Source organism: Tachysurus fulvidraco, chromosome 13 (assembly GCF_022655615.1).
Source record: "Tachysurus fulvidraco isolate hzauxx_2018 chromosome 13, HZAU_PFXX_2.0, whole genome shotgun sequence".
Taxonomy (NCBI): Eukaryota; Metazoa; Chordata; class Actinopteri; order Siluriformes; family Bagridae; genus Tachysurus; species Tachysurus fulvidraco.
Genome location: NC_062530.1, coordinates 14,542,350 through 14,564,271, shown reverse-complemented (window position 1 = coordinate 14,564,271; position 21,922 = coordinate 14,542,350). Strand labels below are relative to the sequence as shown.

At 39.1% G+C, this 21,922-nt stretch overlaps 1 protein-coding gene across 4 annotated transcripts in view; it reads left to right on the top strand.

Moving 5' to 3' along the window:
• Positions 1-21,922, top strand: part of cbfb (core-binding factor subunit beta) — a 37,643-nt gene that overhangs the window by 3,005 nt on the left and 12,716 nt on the right. The window lies entirely within an intron of this gene.

Below are 21,922 nucleotides of genomic sequence, written 5' to 3'. Positions count from 1 at the left end.
TTTATTGAAGCTTTTCGATTCCCAGTACAACACCAACACAACACATCAGTGTCTGCACTGAAAAAAGTCCTGGTAGTCTGTAATGCTCTGTAATGATTCCTTTTATACATTTTAAGGATGAAACTCACTGTGTTATATTTTACTTCCCTGGAAAGAAGCGTCTCTTGAGTGAAGCATGTGACCATTTTACATTTCAGACATTTAATATGATATCTAAACTGCTCCCACCATCCGCACTTCCTTTATATATTCAGATGATGTGTAGTATAGTTCAAAAACCCATACAAATGGAAAATAAACTCATTACACAATGTATCTGTCTTTGTTTCATGCATTACTGTTATCAAAATGTGCCACATCAGCTTGTGCTCTTAATATTAGACTACACTACTGAATATTACTTAATTTTTGCATGCCTTTCTATCTGACTATTTACTACCCCTGTCTATCTTATTATCCATCCATCCATCCATCCATCCATCCATCCATCCATCCATCCATCCATCCATCCATCCATCCATCAGCTTTTATTCAAAGCCTAATTAGACCTAACAGAATTGAACACTTCCTAAAATCAAGGGAAGCTTGAAAGCTTAAGCCAAAAAGAATTGTCATTTTTAGACAAATGACAGATTTCAGTATTATAACACACACACATACACACACGCACGCACGCACGCACACACACACACACACACACACACACACACACACACACACACACACACACACACACACACACACACACTCACACACACACAGGGCAGTTATGTTGTACCTGGGTGTGTTGGTGTGCACATATATACACCACAGCTAGAACGCATCTTCTCTAACATTTTTTTCAGGCAACCTGTAATTATAAAAACTATAATTTTGTGACAGTGAATAAATGAAATGCTTCAGCAATTCTTTCTTTTATTAATGGAGTAATTTCTTTCTTTTTCTTTTTTTTTTTTGATTATCATCCCATAATTGTTATTGAGTTATTTAGTTATTTTATAAATGATTTAAAGCGCTTCTTTTTAAAATTTTGTCCTGTCATTGAGCTTTGGTCATGAATTAGCTGATGCACAGAGCAGCAATTTGAGATGTTTTCTGTGTACTGGATGTCCTGTGAAACAGTTAAAGCAGACAGCGTTCTCCTCCACATTGTTCCCATCAGTATAAAGGCTTGAGTCATCGGGAGCTCAGTGAGTCATATCAGTGTCATATGAGCTCTGCTTTTTCTCTGATATGAACACGATAATTTGTGCCCTTTATATAACCTCACAACATTTATAAAACAAACCTATTTGGCTTGTTTTGCTGCTAGAGAGAATATTAATAAATGCACTGTTGTATTGCCTATTCAATATCTTAATAGCAAATAAGAAGCATTTAGCACAAACAGTGCTTGTAATACATATAGAGAAACAAAGTTCCAGTTAACCCGTTTCTACTTTCTCCTCCGATTTGGGATTGGAATTGTGCTTGTTTAAGACTTGTGATTGGTACACTTAGGCTTTTGTTTGTGTTTCTCTACTTCACGCTCGGCCAGTTAGTGGTGGTGTCGGCTTTGCTGAAACCTCTCTTCACGGACAGTGGCTTGCCGAGATGTGCTCATTAAAAATGCATCTCAGAGAAATCAATGGACCTCTCGGCCCCAAGGCTGACGGACTAATCTTTGGCTGTTAATTATTTAAAAAGGCGTGACAGGTTGCACATATGTGTGTGTGTGTGTGTGTGTGTGTGTGTGTGTGTGTGTGTGTGTGTGTGTGTGTGTGTGTGTGTGTAGTCCTGTTCTGACAAGGGGCCGAGGATGTGTGGGTGTGAGTGTGCTTGAGTGCACTGGTGAGGTCAAGCCTTATAGTAACCCAATCTTTTTGCCCGTCACCTCCAGCAGCACACAAAGCCAGTACGACTTTAATGAACCTCACACTGGCTGCTTCTAAAACACCCACATGGATCTCCTAATTAGATTAGCGTTAAATCTTGAGTTAAATGCATGCTTAAAAAGTTATAGTGTTTTTTGCTAACGATTTTCATCTTATGCTGTATGCTTGTCAAATGGAAATTTTGTTGAAATTTTGTTGCAAAGTAATTAATATTAGCAAAAAAATGTTTTCAAAATTACTGTAAATCACAAAGCACTGGTCATTCATAAAAATATATATATAGGCATTGGAAACAAAGCAACACAGGTAATGATGTGTTGTCTATAAAAAAGTCATCCTTTAAGATGTAGTGGCTGAAGTCATGAAGATAATGCCCAAAATTATGGGACTTGACAGGTTTATGACCCAGAATCAAGTTTTAGAGCATGCATTTCCTTTCCTCTTTTTTTAAAAGGAAACTCTGCAAGAGCCCCCGTGCTGATAAACCTCTTTATTCTCCTTTTTTTTTCCTGTTTCCCTCTTTCTCACACTTTCTGCTCATCTGCTTTCTCTTACCCTACATACATACTCACAGTGTATATGACACTAAATTCCCAGTAGAGCCCCGCTGTCAGACCAGAGGAGTTCATGCGTACTTTCCAACCTCTGCTCTTAATTAAACTGATTGTTAACCTTTTGCACAAACACGTCTCTCCCTTTGCACTAAAGTTTTAATAGACTACAACAAAAAGCCCCGAATAAATAGCACCTCAGCTGGAAAAAGCACAAAACGTACAGTATATGTAAACATGTTAAAGTCTTAGAGACAGAGTCAACACAGGAAATGTTCAGTATATTGTCTTAAATCAGAAATCAGTCGTCGTCATCATAGTATTTCTTGCTAGGTGTCTTGTCCTCTAGCAGACCAACACTATGTAAAATAAGCTCTGAGTTGTATTTTAAAAATAATAAAACGTACTACAAACCAAAATGAAACTAATTATATTCCTCTGACATGCAGACATGTGATGATGGTAGACTGCACAACAAAGCAAACAACTACAAAAAAAGCAGCCTGGTGTTGTTTCCCCCTTTGTACAGTATTTTCAGGCAGGTGATCAGTCTCAGGTGCATTTTCAAGCACTTGATTGACAGGAGAAAGTGAGACTACCCTGAATTCCCCTCAACTGCTGCGAGTGAACAGGCCATGCGTTATGGGTTGTGGGTAACATTTTCTTGTAGATGTGAGCTGCTAATGTGACCTGTGAGCCACAAACTAAGCCAAAGCACAACGTTGTAGTTTTGCAGAAAAGCAATCGGTTAAGATTATTTTGACCAACAAAAAAAAAGAAAAGAAAAGAAATGTTGGACTAAACACACAAAATGTTTTAAACTAGTTATTTATATAATTATGTAGCAATGTTCTTCATGATCGTGTGATTTCTCGAGTTTTGTTTACCCTTTTCTGTCACTATAATTATGACCAGTGAATGAAAGAGTTTTCCATAATACATTTTCAACCTCTACAAGCTTCTCAGCCTCTTTTTGATTGATTTAATTATGCGCAGTGTGAAACCAAACTACAGGGCAAACAGACCAAATGGATAGATTTTGCTTTGTTATGGACTTAGCACACAGACTCAGAAATGTGAACCTCCTTTAAAATTGTAGATGCTCTTCTTTTTTTGGTTCATGCAAATGCTCAGGTTGAAATACCATTATTTGTTGTCTCAGAATGAGTTTCTTCTGTACAGTAGGTGCCAGATGACTTGGTGACACTGAGTAGCTGAGCCTGTATAATTACACAACACAGTTTACTTTACAACAAGTTACATATGAAGGTGCATACAAACTGCACAGTCCTAACATTTTTCATTTTCACACAGATTTACAGACTGTCTCAAAGTTTCTGAGCTTTTTTGACTTTCAGGAGGGAGAATGCAGCGTAAGCTATAATGGCCGTCATCTGTAAACCTCCTCTCCCCTTTCCGCTGTGTTCTTCTCCTCCGTCTTCTGAAACACAGGCGTTGCCAGCAGAAGCGGAGCAAGGCCAGTTTAAACTTGGCCCGTGGCGGGGGGACAGTAGTATTATTCGAGAGCCCCCGCAGCACGGCTTAAGTACAGGCTCCCAGTGTCACTGCACGCTAATGGGAACCAGCTGTGGGGAGGTTAATTTTAGCGGTAGCTAGCACAACCTTGGGAGGAGATGTTAACCCTGTCCCAGCCAAAAGGCTTTGCTCTCGAAGCTCTGTACTCCCCAACAGTTAGCTCCTTATTCGCACACACAGTGCATTTAATGAGCGATGTGGAGCAAAGAGAATATTATAAGCCCTCTGAACTTCCAAACACTGGGTGGGAGCAGTAGAATACATGTCTCCTTAATTTACAGTAATGCTATTGCTTCGAACACTCTTACAAAGTATTTTTGACTATAGTAAAGAAGCAGAGGCAGTATAGTTTAAAAAAAACAGACACCTTTTCTGAAATTAGAAATGCATGTGTAATAATGGTAATTAAGTGGCCCAGTTAAATGTAACTGACAAAAATTGCTACCTTCCAGCACAACGCAGGCAGAAGCGAGACGTATGTCTTAGCTAGCTTTATAAATTTGTGTGATTTGTCATTTGATCTAATGTACAGTAAAAAAGCTTTGATGATCAATAATTTTTATTAATGTACAGGATATTTCTCTAAAGTTGCAGTGAAGTCAATATTTGTAGGATAGTATTGATATGATATTAGCAAATTTGGTAATTTTGCTGTTTCAAATACATTCAGTCTCGCTGTTCTGTATGTCTCGCTGGTTTTTTTTTTTTTGTTTTTTTTCCACTAAAAAAAAAAAAAATTGGGGCAAGTCGTGGCCTAATGGTTAGAGAGTCTGACTCATAATCCTAAGGTTGTGGGTTCGAGTCTCGGGCCGGCCACGACTGAGGTGCCCTTGATCAAGGCACCGAACCCCCCAACTGCTCCCCGGGTGCTGCAGCATAAATGGCTGCCCACTGCTCCGGGTATGTGTTCATGGTGTGTGTGTGTGTGTGTGTGTGTGTGTGTGTGTGCACTGCTGTGTGTGTGCACTTTGGATGGGTCAAATGCAGAGAACAAATTCTGAGGATGGTTCACCATACTTAGCCGTATGTGACGTCACTTCACTTCCCTACAAATGGATAAAATCACATTTCTACCTGAAAATGCAAATGAGAAATTTTTTTTGAAAAAACGTTATTAAAAGGATATAAGATGAAAAAGTTCCTCTAGGCTGTTTGCTTAAATTGGAAATGCATTTTATAACCATCTTGCATGCATAAATATCTTATACATTAATAATAAAAAATAAAAATAACATACATTTCTTATTTAAAAATATCAATGGACATTTAAAGCAATTTTAAGAATGTGAAAATGGAGACTGAGTATGAGTATTTTTGAGGGATGAACTGTCAGCAATAGCAGCAGTATTTGCCGTCACCTTTGCAGGAGCTCACCTTTTCCTGCTAGAGACATTTTGCAAGCACAAAGAGGGGAGAAGTAGTAAGAGCTAGATATGTGAGCCATTATTCCATATAGCCACTTAAAAGACCCAGTCTCATTGAAATGTGATCTCCTTTTACATGCCGGATCTTTGCTTCAGCTGGGAGGCTTCAAGCGACCTGATGCTTGGCCCCCTCTTCTCATCTTCTCTTTCTCTTTGCATTGGTGTGTGGTTTGCTCTTTTTTTGTTCCTCGCTCATGCAAAGCAGAAATTGGGTCCGTCTGCTTAGGCCACGCCATCAGTCTGGGTTTCTGCAGGAGGAAAAGCAGCTTTGAGGCCATAAAATCATATGCTTTAAGCTGCTAACATTTACAGCTGTATCTAGAGACCATCCACCCTGTCTAGGCAATACTTAATCATGATTGAGTAACAAGTCAATCGAAATGAGGTGTTAAAAAAGTTGAAGATGCATAAGCTAGTCAGGCTGTTTCAACACTTTGTTCTACTGAATAGTATATTATTAAGAATAAGTTTGACTGGAACATTTTTCGTGAAGGTCTTGTTGCTGCTTGTGAATGCGTGAGATTGTAGATGACATTGTAAGGTTTAAAACTAGTGTGTGTGTGAGAGAGAGAGAGAATATTATGGCCTAGATTGTGCAGACCATGTCTCGGAGCCACATTGGGGCGTGGCATTTTTCTCTCTTATACTCTATAAATCTTTGCCATGGCTGCGTGCATAAGAATGTTTGCTTGGGGGCAGATAGTGCCGGGACGAGTCAGCCTAAATGACTCCATTATGAAAGGGGCTGTAGTCTGAGGCTCACCACAGGAATTGGAGTTTTAATAGTTTTGTGTTAAAGCTCATTCCCAAGCCGTGTAGGTCTGCGTCTGTCAGCATTTGTTTGTGCGTGCGTTTGTGTTGGCGCATTTGTCTGTACGTGCTTGTGTCTACTTTCCATACATTATTCTACTTTTGCATGCATCACTGCCACTTTTCCCTCTCCATTTACTAAGCATATCTCCATATTCATGACTGCTACAGAACATTCTGAGTAGCCTTGTGGCGCCAGTTTGACAGTTAAGCCCAAGACAGAGCACGTGAACGTGGAGTAGGAGGATATAAAGTAGAAAATAGTATAATTCTGCCTAGTATAAACTTGGCTAGTTAAGAGACAGGTTTGCTGTTACCTGGTCCATTAGGTTGTGATTTTAGATCAGTCTAGCTGATATCGGGGCTCTTATTTAATGTCGGATGCAATAAGCATAAATATAAATACCAAACAGCCGCTGCATTTTACCCTATAGGGTAGACAAAAATTATTACATGTGGAATATTTTAGCAATGATACTATTACAAAAATGTAATAAGCTCCTTACCACAGACATGGTTCGCAGTATGGTGAGAATAAAATGATTTTTTTGGGGCAAAAAATGTATATGGCATGTACTAATAATGTGTCACATACAATATATACCTTATATATGGACTATAAATGTGATTTTGTATAAAAACACATTTGTCATTTTAGTTTCTATATAATAAAATTATCAAATTTATTTGTTTAAATTTTACAGGCTTTTTCAGATGTTTTATAGAAAAAAAAGACACACACAACGAAATCCATAACAAAAGGTCCAACAATTATTGTAAGACAAACATTTAAAATTGGACCATGTCGAGTTGCTCATGGGGCCAGACACAGTACGGATGACAGTTTCCATAGAAACGCTGCATGGTGGCGCATTTCCGGCTCACGCAAACGGAAGCCACACTCCCCTTAGACAACTTGTCAGTGACATCATCAAAGCGAGTCAGCTAATTGATTCCTGCTGCCTCCATCTCAGTGATGTTGAAGCAAACTACAACACTCCACTCCCCCACTCTGCCGTCTGCCTCTTTTTGGGATGTTTGTGGTGAAACATTTCCTTTGTGTATCGTGTTTGTGTTCACGTCAAGATTCGCTTCTGTTGTTAAGACACCACTGGACTCTAGAATTAAAGATAGATAGATATAGAAAGACAGAGAAAGAAAAGAGTATGAAGAGAGAGAGAGAGAGAGAAAGAGAGAGAGAGAGAGAGAGAGAGAGAGAGAGAGAGCGCGACATTGAGTCTGTTGTTTCCGTGCTTTTTCCCATTGGGTTTCAATTATAGTGTGCTGCTCAAGTTTCTCCATCCTGTCTGTCAGCCTTCCAGTCACACCATTCCGATCAATGACCTCTCCCATGCACCAACTGAGATGCAGAAAAAACCCACATCACTCCATCTTCCTCTCATCACTGCCAATTTAATCCAGACATTCTTAAGATTCAGTCGTCACTAATTTCTTAATTACAGAGCTGCTGTTCCTTTGCTTTGTTGTTTCCTTTAGCAATAAGATTTTTGTAACACGATACAGTTGAGCATGCAGAAGAAATCTCCCTCTATCTCTTTCTCTCTCTCTCTCACTCACTCTTACTCTCTCTCTGTCTCTCTCTCAAATTGGATTTCAAAACAAATCTGAATGCTATTTCTCCAAGTGTTTTTGTTCACTCTGCAGTGTTTACTTGGTTCTTTTATGTGTTGCCATTAGTAGGTTCTTGACTTACCCTAGACACTACTAACAGCAATCAAGCAGTGTCTAGGGAAAATGATATGCAGGAGCTTATTCTTACTTCCTCAGTACCATGAAGAAATTTAGACTATGGAAGGTGGTTATGAGTTGGGGCTGTATGCAGTCTGATAATACCGGTGGTATATTATGTCACAGTATGCTTTTCTGAGTTATGAGGATATCCTTTTTTGATATTTACATTTCATATGAATTTCAATAAAGATTGTTCTCCTGTTGCCTAATATTATTAGAAATATAAGGAAATGGACTAGTGTACCACTGTCTCATTGTATGCCATGGCCTCTGTATTTATCAATATTATAACCATCACTATGATGCTTTGTGTCATGCAAACAGATTCTTAGGAAGTGAAATTTATGCCTGAAATAATTCCATTTAATTCCATTTTTTTGGCCTTTTTCGGGCCTTTATATTTTACTTTAAATATACTTTGTATTTGTACATTATACTTCAGTATTATATCAAATATTATTTCTCTGTGCCTTAGTGTTCTTGCAGTCCTCATGTGCAGTCCTACAGACACATTATTGTTATTGGAGTGTGGTAGGGAGCAGTATGCTATAAAGCTCCTGCTCTGTTATTGTTAGAGCACGCTTCATCTTCTCTCGCTGCACAACTTGGAGGTCTGTTCAGGAGCACAGTGCTGCTGTTATGCTTGGAGCAGAAAAATGGAGGGAGAAGGAGAGAGAGAGAGAGTTTTCCCTTTTCCATTTTGGCTAAATTGCCAAGTGTGCTGTTTTCTTGATGATGCTGCAGACTGATCTGTTTTGCTTTACTGCTTGTCTCTTGCCATTTAAAAGGTTTCCTTTCCTCTCACTGTTAATGGCTTGACTGCAGTACAAATGTAATTGTGCCCTGAACTTGTCACAGGAAAGAGAAACCAAATTTATTGGTTTGAAGTGATAGCAAACTAAAAATTCTGATATTGTTGGTCGTGACCAGTTAACATTACATTACTGGCTCCACTACATGCCAAATCTGCCATTTAACCATTTTTAGGCCTATTTTTTTCCTCATTTCCCATTTTTTCTGATTTAATGCAAGTTTATGCAAAATCCGTCAGTGTGTCATCTGAACACTCTGAGAGATTACAAGTGAGGAAAGTCTGAGCTTTTGTACAAATCAGTTAACGTAATCGGTAGCACACATTTTCTCGCATACACACTTAGAAATAGTGCAGGATATTGAATATTTGCAACATATATTCAACATATTGTACTTACTTTTATTTAATATTCTAAAAATGTATTTCTAAAAAAAGGAAAAAGGAAATCCAAAATCTGGTCTTATTTTTTTTTAACAACCTCTGTATGATTTATTTTTGCAAAAAAATAAATATTTGCATATTTTTTTTTTTTTTTTACAAAATGACTACTGAAAAGAGCCATACTCAAATCTAAACATCAGTGTCTTTATAAGAAACATTACTTTATTTTTGTATATTTTATTTAAAGAGTAATCATGACACATGTAATAATGAATAAATGACAAGAAAATACAGAGTAGACAATAAACAGATGTTCCATCTTATTGGTTTGGAAGTGCCATGAGTGCTTCTGCTGAAGAGCAAACAATGTTGTTGATTATTCCTCTAGTGTCTGGATGCAGGCGAGAAATATGACATCTCAGTGTGGCTTACGTTCCTGATTCCAGAAACCAGACCAGTGCAGTCACCTGGCTGAGCCACTGGTCATCCACCTTTCTGCCATGATTTTCTGTCCTGATAAGTGATCTTCCATACTGTATTAACTGAATGAAAGAAGGTCACTTTTCCAGAGGTGGAGAAATCAGCAACCCTGCCTCCAGGAGCCATAAGAAGCAGATTACATGTCATAGCTATGTGGTTCATAGTTTGTTCATAGTTGCCTGGTCACTAGCGAGATTGAAGAAACTGCTGATAGTACTATTCACTAGAGCAGTTTCTACTCTATTCAACAAACAGTGAAAGCACTATAAGCCATCTCCCAGTCAAATACTACATGTTGTTAATAAGCATGAGTGTCCACAATCGGGTAAAGTCTTTTACGAGGATGTGAGGACAGAACACAATAGCCATAGCTGAATGGTAGCCAGGCTGTGTTTTGCTCTAAGCTAGAAATATGATATTTTACATCAGAGCCATTTTCCAGAGAATATAATTATTGTAGATACATGTACTGTAGTAGTTACTCTTTTGTCACTGATTCAGTTATTCATTCCTTTTCCTAAGCTGGTTTGATTGCACTTAGATAACTAACTTGTCACGCTTTTATATTAAATGGTCTTAACTGCCGCTTTTTTAACTTAGTTTGTTTTAATTGTCGTCATACGTTTACACAGCACATGTTTACATATCGTCCACAAAACAAAATAATAATTGAATTCAAAAGTTTAATTTCAAAAGTTCACCTAAACTTGATTCTTAATACCTTCTCATAGGTTTGAACTGGAGCTTTCACAAGCCAATGAAATACGTTCCTTGGCACATGAAACTCCAACGTTCTTTGACTAGAGATTTAATGAACTTGTATAAAACATGGTAGCTAATAGCATTTTGTATGTATGATAAGTTAGTTAGCTAATCACGTGTATTAAGTAAAATAAATTGGTGGAATACTTGAAATCGAGTGCTGTTATTATGTTTTTTATTATTATTATCTGTTAATATGCTTGATGTAGCATATTAGAGTTGCTCACTTGATAAAATGGCAGCAAGTCTTTGGATAATGTTATGACGTGTGCAGATTACATGTTACATGTGAAGTTATAAAATAATATTGTTTGAAAGTGGTCAAATTTTTCATTTTTTCCAGAGAGTTTGTTCTTCAACTTTCTGTATTTTTGTGCCAATAGTTTGGTCACCTGTCAGCTCTCTCAACTAACTTTTCTGCAAAATGGCTCTTAACATTTAGGCACCTACAGTTAAGGTTAAGTCTTAAGCACTTAAGGCTTTTTGGTAATAAGATAATTCATTTCTAAAAAATATTGCATTAATTTAGAACATGATTGCTCTCACATCTGGACCCTACCATCTAGATTTCAGGTTTTCTTGCTGTACTTTATTATTAGTATGATTATGTTCAGGTTGTAACAGTCTTGGTGGTTGTGTGAGCCAGAGCAGTGTGTCACATGCTGGAGTCACTATTGCTCTGTTCACATGAGTGACAGTGCCTTGTGATATTCACATGAATTTAGATTTGCTCATTTTTTTATCCACAAGTTCCACTGTAACAGTGTTTGACTTAGATGTAGATGAATTATAGATTAGTCTCCATATAGACAGTTCATACATTTAGACATCTGTTAGTGCACATGAAAAGTGCCAAAAGAAACTCCTCTCATCTCCTTAGTTCTGAGATAGCTCTTTCATTTAGTCAAAGTCAATTGAGTAGTTTTATTTAGTTTCATTTGTTTGACAGTCACATGAGTTTCTTCTTTAACCCTGGCTGTGTCTTGGATTAGAAAGTAATTAAGGTGCCACCTTGTGCTGTCATCAACCAAAGCTTTTAGTTAAAAGTGTACTTAATGTCTTAATTGCCCTCTTTGGACGTTTTTGTAAACATCATTATTTCTCAATAGGGAAAATTGACTTTGTTTTGTTTTTTTGACTGTGTGACAAAAGCGAACATTTGTCCTAGTGTTTAGTAGTTAGCAGGCAGGTTTCCCTGAGGGCAAATCATTTCATCTCCGTTTCTGTTTGAAAGAAACACATCTGTTTAGTTAGGCCATTGAGTCCCTTTACAATGTCCTTCAGTTTTTATTTGTGGAGGTCTAACATGTGGAGCTGCTTGTGTGTGTGTGTGTGTGTGTGTGTGTGTGTGTGTGTGTGTGTGTGTGTGTGTGTGTGTGTGTGTGTGTGCCCGCGTGGGTGTGCTCTAAGGATTTATTCCTAAGGGCATGAGGTGTAATTATAGGTTTGGGACACGAAAGGGCTGGACCTACCTAATGTTCTGCTTGTGTGTGTATGTTGTGTGTGTGTGTGTGTGTGTGTGTGTGTGTGTGTGTGTGTGTGTGTGTGTGTGTGTGTGTGTGTGTGTGTGTGTGTGAGTGAGTGACAGGTGGCAGGGGCAGGGACATTTAGTTTTATTGGGTGCTACATCTGTGTATGTGTGTATGTATGATGTACAGTGTGTTTCTTTGAAGAAAATGTTTGTTGGGTCATTTGGATATGTGTACATATGTGTGTGTGTGTGTGTGTGTGTGTGTGTGTGTGTGTGTGTGTGTGTGTGTGTGTGTGTGTGTGTGTGTGTGTGTGTGTGTGTGTGTGAGAGAGTGTTTAACACTAATGCAAACGTTAAGATTCTGCTCTTCTCTGATTACATAGAGATGCATGCTCTGTCTGTTTAACACTACTTTGCCTAGGCGTGCTCTGCACCTGCACCTGGCCGCACCTGTTTTTGTGAAAGTGTGGGTGTGTGTGCATGTGTGTGGGTGGGGGGTGTCTGTGTATGTGTGTGGGAGCGATAGAGACTTCAACTGTGTATTTCTATTCATATTTAAAGAATTATTTATTCACCTTCACAGGCCTGCATTCAGACTGCTTTCTTTGTGTCAGCTGCTGAAAATAAAACAATAGTGAAAGGAAGAATGAAAAAGAAAAAGAAAGAGAGCTGGGGACAAAATAAGACATAGCTTTCAAACCATAATAGCATTTTAGCAGCAGGGCAGTTGTGTCACAGCAGCCGTGATGTCCATGCCACGTGAACCTGATATATCCACTGAGATACCGCTGCTGAATTTGGTTCAGAAATACATTAATCAAAAACATTCTTTTAACATCCACATCCCATTTTAATCAATGATTTCATCTTTCACTTTTTACTTCTGCTTTTTACACTAGTCATGCTTTCTTATGGCTTTAGTATTTCTGATCCAAATAAAATCCACCATGTTGTAAGACAAACTAGACCCAATACAAAAGACTTCCTATTCACTATGTTTTCTTTCTTTCTTTCTTTCTTTCTTTCTTTCTTTCTTTCTTTCTTTCTTTCTTTCTTTCTTTCTTTCTTTCTTTCTTTCTTTCTTTCTTTCTTTCTGTCTGTCTGTCTGTCTGTCTGTCTGTCTGGTCATAGTAATGTTCCTGTACTGTATGTTGACTAAAGACTAAAGTCCTGCTTGTGTTTAGGTGTTTGTTCACACATACACATACACACACACACACACACACACACACACACACACACACACACACACACACACACACACACACACACACACACACACACACACACAGTAAAATAATCAAATGGTAAGTAAATGCAGTTTACATACATGTTTTGCCTGAATTGCGTATGCATTACACTCATCATTCATTGGAAACAGTGTATGGAGAAGAGGATCAAAATGCATGTTTGCTATATACAGTATGCATATATAGAACTTATGAGAGTGTATTTATTCATCTCTCTCTCTCTCTCTCTCTCTCTCTCTCTCTCTCTCTCTCTCTCTCTCTCTCTCTCTCTCTCTCTCTCTCTCTCCTTGACCCTCTTTCACACATTGTTTTTTTTCTGCAGCGAGGGAAAACCCAGAAAAGGCCTTGTGAGCCTCTGACTCACACACACAGACATGTCTGAATAACACACACAACAAGCTGCTGTGTGAATAAGTCTGTGATCAGCAACTGCTGTATAATTAGTACTTGTGTTAGATCAGCCATGCACAAGCAGAGCGCCTCATACTTATGAGGTGTGTAGACACAATGCCCTTCTGTCAGTGTGTGTGTGTGTGTGTGTGTGTGTGTGTGTGTGTGTGTGTGTGTGTGTGTGTGTGTGTGTGTGTGTGTGTGTCCTGGTATTCTCTGCTCAAGACTCTGCTCATCTTAGCTTAGATCAATTTAACTAAAATTTTTCAAACGAGCTCTAATGAATCCATTAATTTCAAGATCTATTCAACTTGGATCCCCTCAGATCAGTGCGGTCCATTTAAATATCTTGATCAGTGCCTTCCCCCTTTTACCATGATAATATAAAGAGGGTAATATTCTGTTCATATTTTTAGCACTTCTGTGTTCACTAATGCTGAAAGAATTTGTATTATTCAGCGGAAGCAGACCCAAACCACACTATAGGTCAATGTCTGAGTTGAATTCTGAGTTGTTTAGCAATAATTTTTGTTTGTAATTGTCTTCTCTCTCGTAGTCGTCAAGGCGTCTGGATCTCTGGTAACAAAGCATGTCCTCAGAAACCCCCATGTAAAAATGTTTGGGTGCTGTCTAAGAGCTCTCTATCTGTCTCTCTCTCTCTCTCTCTCTCTCTCTCTCTCTCTCTCTCTCTCTCTCTCTCTCTCTCTCTCTCTCTCTTTCTCTCTCTCCCTAACACTTGAGCATGTTCTTGTATTCTCTGTCCTTTTCACCGAGTTGCTTGGCGGCCTCTGTTGGCTGTTGTGCATAATTGTGCTGCTGGTTTTCTCCCAGTTCCTGCGTAGATGTGAAGACAAAGAGAGGCTTGATCCCATAACCCACAGTTCTGGGTCTGTGTTCTGTTTTGATACACACATCACATCAGTTAAATGATTGGGTTTAATTCCACACAAAAGCAATGTAAATCCTGAGTCCTTGCGTAGCTTCTGTGTACAGACTGTGTATTAAAGAGTGTATAGAGTTGGGAGTGTGTGTGAGTGTGTGTGCTTCCCTGAGTGTCACCGACCGAATCGGGGTGGGGTGGGGGTTGCTGTCGGTTGGCTCTGAAGAGGAAGTCTGTGGTTAGACCGTTTTTCTCCATGCAGCAGGGCTTAAAAAAGACTGGCTGTCCTTACAGATGTGGAAGCCATTTCAGGGTGTGTGTGTGTATATGTGTGTGTGGGAGGTAGGCCTAAGTTTATGAAGCATGGGATTCAGGCAAGCCTGTCTGAGAGCACGTAAAGGAGACCCCACTTGCCCCAAAGCATGCTGGGAATGGCTCAGGTTTGGGCAGCTTGTAAATGAAAGCCCTGTGCTAGTCAGCCCCAAAATAGCCCTTGAAATTAAATTCAAGAACGCAGGCCTGGTTGTGCATCTAACATAAAAAACAAACTTCATGTCTCACACCGCCTCATTACTCCCTCTTTTTATTGTCAGATTTATTCATTTGTTTACATTAATATGATAATCTTTTCCCTATCGAGCTGTGGCTGGCTGCTTGGCTATAAAAAAATGCTTTTGAGGCGTGTGTGTGTGTGTGTGTGTGTATGCGTGTGTGTGTGTGTGTGTCTGTGTGTGAGTGTGTGTGTGTATGTACGCGTGTGTGTGTGTGTGAATGTGTGTGTGTGTGCGCGTGTGTCTGTGTGTGAGTGTGTGTGTATGTGCGCGCGCGTGTGTGTATATCACCTTTAATTGGCTACATTAATCATTTCCACATGGCCGCTGGCAGCTCCATCTGCCACTGACGTGTGTCCCTCTTAGCACATCAGAGAAGTGCATTGTGTCACAGGTGGCATGCCTCAGCCTTACACTTCCTGCTGCCTTGTGTCCTTTCTTCAACATTCTGCTTGTACAGTTTTCTCACTGGTGGAGGTGTTCGTTAATTTCCTGTCACTCTCAGGGTATTTATCTCGCATGTATTGGACTTGTTTCTTTTGCTTTTCTCCTACTATTATCAGTGACGGGACTTTGTTGAGTATTTTATTAGCGTACAGTAGTTAGGCTTATAATTTAGGGCCAAATTAGTGACGTGGCACTGCTGCTGCTGGAATGTTCCCTCAGTGTTTAAGCCTTCCCTAAAGCTTCCCCACACACACACACACACACACACACACACACACACACACACACACACACACACACACACACACACACACACACACACACAGAGTCATCTGTAGAATCACATTAGCATTTGTAAGTAATAAAAACTCATAAATTGCAGCATCAAACAAAACACGCTAATACAGAGGTCTGTTGTCATTGACCTCACATAGAGTGTTATCTAGACATATTACTGTAACTCATCTTACACATATTCCAGCAGTGTGTGCATGCTTGTTTGTGTTTCTGTTTCTTCCATATGTTTCTCAACACTGCAGGGCATACACTGAGGAAAAAAAGCAAGTCGAATGTACTTCCATTACATTGACTTGAACCGAGTAACAGGAGCACACTTCGTTTTCGTACATCCAAACTGAACTGATGTGTATCCTCAAAAAGCTTAACAATTTGAACACAGAGCACACACCTGCTCTCAGAAGCAAATCCACAACACTGGTGCTTTGCAACAGACACATTACCACTGAACAGTTCTTCAGTTCAGCTCTTAAATAATTCTGCAACTTCTTGGTGAGATTTCACCATATAGCTTGTGTGCGTTAATACTACTGTAGAAACATTCTGTCAAGTCATTAGAAACTCTGAGAATTGGGGTTTAGTATAAGAAATGAAACATGATATTTTGAGAAGAAGGTCTAGTTCAACTCTTGTTTTTATCCAGATTTAAGGATTTAATAAGGAGAGACATCCTCATTCTAAGATATTCACATTTAAATGACAAAGGGGACGCTATACTGTTAAAGTTCTACACGTTCGGATGATGTATTTCTTGAAAACATTGTAAACAGGAAACAGAGTGAAATCTCAACAGCTTTATCTCAACTGTCCTGAACAAATTAGGGCACATACTGTAGGTAAAGAGGAGAGGTAAGGTTGGTTTGGACAGGGCTGTTTTAGATGCTTGAATCAAAAGTCTGGCACAACTCAATTCCTCTGTACACACACACTCACACGCGCATGCACAGGCATACCCCCCCCCCCCCCACACACACACACACACATGCACATACTTTCTTGTCGCTTACTTCTACAATCCCAACTAACTTTTTTTCTGCTTATATTATTTACCAAATTCAAAATGGAAATCAAAACCCAGTTCGAAAGACACACTGAGGCTCTCTTTTTTCTTTCTGTCCTCCACCTCTTTTGTGTTTTGTTCTTTTTATCCCAAAGCTTTGTATTATCTACTCTAACCCCATGCCAGACAAGCAAGGACTTGCAGCAGTGTAAGCATCCATCTGGAGGTGCCACATTACCCACAAACTACTGACAACTCATCGAATCATACTACTGAAGAGGCTTTAATTTAGTTAATCTTTGTCTCGTTCCTTTTTTAAACCATATCACAGAGAAGCCAGATGGAGTAGGATGTAAATAAAGACTTGTCTAAAACCCAGAATTGTGATTAATTTTTTATGTACTTCTTTAGCTAATCATAACGTAGCTTAATAACTTATACCGAGTGCAGCACTCCAGGATGTTTTAACATCTTTGAATGTCTGGCGTTTGTTGTGATCATTTGTTTGGTGTCAAACTACAAGATAGCTCACAGATGTCTGATCCTTAAATTGATCCCCAGCTTGCTCAAGCTGTCAGTCATGTGTATTGTTTGGACAGACACAGGCAGGAAAGATGGAAAATAACATAGTTTAGCACATTTACCGATATAGGAATCATGTTACATAGGTGTTACATTTAATGCTGCTCTTTAAAACCATTTGGTTGGTACAATATAAAACAGGTTGTTATAGAAGAAATGGCATGTTACTGTGTTGACTGTATTTTGTCGCCTTCCCACACAAAGATGGATAATAATCTGGATTCAGCGGCAGATGAATTTGATTTCCTCTCGGACTCTCACAGGCTCTTTCTCAATGCTAGACTGAGGAAATCACTAGACGACCATTCGTCGTGGAAACTTGCAGCTGGAATGTACATGCTTGCAGCTGGCGACCGGGTTATCAAGGCTAAAATCTTGTAATGTACACTGTCCTCTCCTTTCACACAGTCGCTTACACCTAATCGGACTGATTTACAGGAACAGATAATAGCAGTGATTGGGGCGTGGTCATAAGCGTGGTCTGGACAGAGTCCAGTGCGGTAGAGAAGGCAACAAGACAACTGGAATCTGCCTGTTGATTAAGTTGTAATTTTAATCCTTAAAGATTTGATGAGAAACATTTTTAGAAATATTGAGGAAGGCAAAGACATTTCAGTTGCGTGACTGCAGCTTATCAGTAACGTTCTTCCAAATTCAGAGATCCTAGGCAGCAAAACTGGACGTTCTTTCTGGGTGCGAGGGGTAATTTACTTTCTGTCTCCTATCATTTAGAGTGACTGTAGCCATGTGACTGTAGTGTGCTCATGCATGCAGACGATAACCTTCATCTAACTCAAAGGAGCCCAGCCATAGCTTTCACCCTCCTGGTGGTAGCTGTTGTATAAAAAGGGAAACGTAAAATGTGGGTGGGAATTGGCTAAGACTAAAGAGAGAAAGAGAGTTTGTTCCCCTCATTTGTATATGTTGCTGGCATTCCACCAATGAAAACTGTGTTTAAGCAGATTGAGTTATGAATGTTCTCTCTGGCTGGAATTTAGCAAGACTTTTTATGTATGTTATTAATGGCCATGATGGTTGTATAGATTGGTAGAAAGAGTTGTTTGAGTTGGATGAACGTGGAAGAAAAGAGTAAAACGATAGAGGTATTTATGTTAATGTCTGTATTCAGAGTTTTTCCATGTTTTTGTCGCCTTTTGTGCTAAATTCCAAGTCATTTTAGTGCCAGGCTTTGGAAATAATATATTACTGTTATTTGTTTGAGGCAAATGTTTTAGTCATTTGTTAGCAGTTTGTCAGAAATTTGCTCTCTAATTATACAGTATGGTTGCTCTCAGCAGGGTGCGTGCGTATATGTGTGTGTGAGAGAGACACAGAGAGAGACACAGAGAGAGAGAGAATGTGGTTGTGTGGGCACTGACCTAAATGTTTGAGTATTCATCTTTCAGAAATGAGGATGCAATTTCAGTTAGGATTTTGACACCATGTTCTCACTGATATTTAGCTTAAACTGCTGTCATTCTTCCCAGCCTTTATTTTGCATATTTGTGTGTGTGTTTGTGTGTGAGTGTGTTTGTGTGTTTGTATGTGTTTGTGAGTGTGTGTTTGTATGTGTTTGTGAGTGTGTTTGTGTGTGTGTTTGTGAGTGTGTGTGTTTGTGAGTGTGTGTGAGAGTGTGTGTTTGTGTGTGTGTGTGTGTGTGTGTGTGTGTGTGTGTGTGTTTGTGAGTGTGTGTGTTTGTGAGTGTGTGTGTGAGTGTGTGTGTGTGTTTGAGTGTGTGTGTGTGTTTGTGAGTGTGTGTGTTTGAGTGAGTGTGTGTGTGAGTGTGTGTGTGTGTGTTTGTGAGTGTGTGTGTTTGTGAGTGTGTGTGTGTGTGTTTGTGAGTGTGTGTGTGTTTGAGTGTGTGGTGTTGAGTGAGAGTGGTGTGTTGTTTGTGAGTGTGGGTGTGTTGGTATGGTGGTGTGTCGTGTAGTGGTGTGTGTTGGTTTTGAGGGTGTGTGGTTTGGTGAGTGCTTTGTGTGTGGAGTTGTGTGTGTGTTTGTGTGTGTTTGAGTGTGTGTGTGTGTGTTTTTGAGTGTGTGTTTTTGAGTGAGTGTGTGTTTTTGAGTGTGTGTCTTTGAGTGTGTGTTTTTGAGTGTGTGTCTTTGAGTGTGTGTTTTTGAGTGTGTGTTTTTGAGTGTGTGTCTTTGAGTGTGTGTTTTTGAGTGTGTGTTTTTGAGTGTGTGTCTTTGAGTGTGTGTTTTTGAGTGTGTGTGTTTGTGTGTGTGTGTGTTTGAGTGTGTGTGTTTGTGAGTGTGTGTTTCAGCATATCATTCAGTGTGCTTGGGGTTGTTTATTCTGTGGACACTATATGACTGGAGGTACTGGGTTTGAAGACAATAGCAATAGAGGACAAAAGGAAACTCAAAAGAGAAAAGAGATATACAGAGAGATTAAAAACAGAGACCGAGTGGATAAGTGGCTGAAAGAGAAAACCACATCATACAGATGTTTACATTCATTCATCTCCACTAATTGCTTTATTCAGACACACGTTCATGCACCGGTTGGTAATTTAAGTGCCTACTAGCATATTTTTGGGAGGTGGGAGGAAAGTTGTGAAGACACGTGGTGAACACGTGAAACGCCACACAGACAGGAAGCAGAGCTCAGGACTGAACAGGGCTCCCTGAAGAGGTGAGGCAGGAGCACTACACACTGTACCACGTCACCCACAAGTAAAAGTAACAAACATTTTGTGTGGGTATTTTTAAAAACATATAATTAAATGTATGAATAATATATTACTCCTAAATATATTAATTAGAGTCACGTCTGTGACTAAAGCTCACGTGCCATTCTGGTGGGAATCTAGTGCCTTGTGAAAGTGTGAGCTAAACCAGCTGCCTTATGTCGGGAGCATATTTAATAAATAAGAAGCCTTTTGGAGTCTTACCTGTTTTAGAGGCTGTCATATAAGAACAAATAAACGAATCCGGTGTCAAAACACATTGTTTTATAAAATAAGATTGTGATATTTTTGTCTGTTCATGATAATCAAAAGTGTTATAGAATCCACAAGCCGTTCACTTAGTTATTTTAGTTATTTAACTGACTGAAAAGAATGTGGTGCTTTGCCTGAAAACAAACATTACTGCTGTAAAATTGGTTCTGTTTGTGAAGTAACATAACATTATAAATGCATGGAATTGATTATTTTGCGTGTTAGTGTACTTCATTACAGAATTAGTCAACATGCCAATCAAGTCACATATAATAATATCATTAAAATGAAGAAAAAAGTTCTGATATTAGGGACTGTTGAGTTGTTTTCATGTTACGTTGCTTAATAATCAGTCAGAAATATACCCCGTTTTTCCTGAAAGGTTGCTTTTCTTTAGTACATTGAAACCCTGTTCTGTGCCATGGCTGCCAGTTTCAGTAACACACCTTGCAGGATCAAGTAACTGAGTAACTGATTTTCATTTTGGAAACTTAATTAAAAACCTTAGATCATGCTAGTTTTAGGAGATTGTGTGAAATAACGTGGCCTGCCAGAAAGTCAGGGAATTTACAGTTATGTTGCACTCCATGGGGGAATTTAACAGAATTGACTTCTGTTTGTTTATATAATCTGTAATGTTTATACAATAAGCAGATGACATACAGTGGTGTCTTTTTTTTAGATTTGGTTGTGACTGATAACGATACGGAGAGCACCAAAGAGTAAGGATACACTTTAAAGGCGTGATTAGTTGCTGACAAACTGGAGGGCCCTGTGAGTTAAATATTAACTTCAAATAAACGGTTGTATAACCACCATTAACACCTGCTTCCTGGTGATGAACAGTATTAAAAGAATTTCTTTCCTCCTGCCTTCTTTGCAGAACAGTCATTACCGCCTGCATTCCCCAACTAATTTCTCGTCCAACTTTGCTTTTGCAAACATGATTGCAGAAGGTTCAGTATGTGTGGCTATGAGATGGGATATGAGAATCATCTGTGCTTGCTCATGTCGTGTACGCATGTTGACAACACAACAGATGGCAAGCTTGAAATGTAACGTAGTGCGAGCAGTACAGAGATTCATAGAATTTGAAAACTCTCGCCATTACAGAATAACATGAGGAGTCGTGATATCGTATGCTGCACAGGAGGGAAAGTAGAGCAGTGTGAAATGTTTCTACACTTTTGAAGAGGTTGCAGGAAGTTGTTTTGTTTGTGCAGCAGGTCACAGTTAGGTAATTGTGTACATAGATAAATGTGTGTTGGATCTGTTTGTTTCATTAGTAGTTTAGATGTATAGCAGTGGACACTGTATATGACTCCTTTGAGAAAGAGGAGCAGCTACGTATCAGGTATACCAGTTCAAATGAAAGTTAAATCTGCTATGAGAGTGCACAGATGCAGTCATATAGATAGCGTTCCTATGATATATTCAACGTAATGGAACTCCTGATCCACATATCTAGCTAACTCTGGTGTTATAATGCTTTCATGGTGCCTTGAACTTCTGTGTCTATAATGGTAGTCCAGTTATAAACTAAGAATTTTCACACTGTGTGCTGCAATGTTGGCTTCACATCACTCCATAAAAAAGAGAAAGAACTGAGTTGAGAAGACTACGTAAAGTTGACCAGCTGAAATGTCACATGACAGAAGATTTGCAATGATTTTTACCAATTGTAGACAGGGTATTTTGCCTCAAATACGGCATTATGAGCAATATAAAC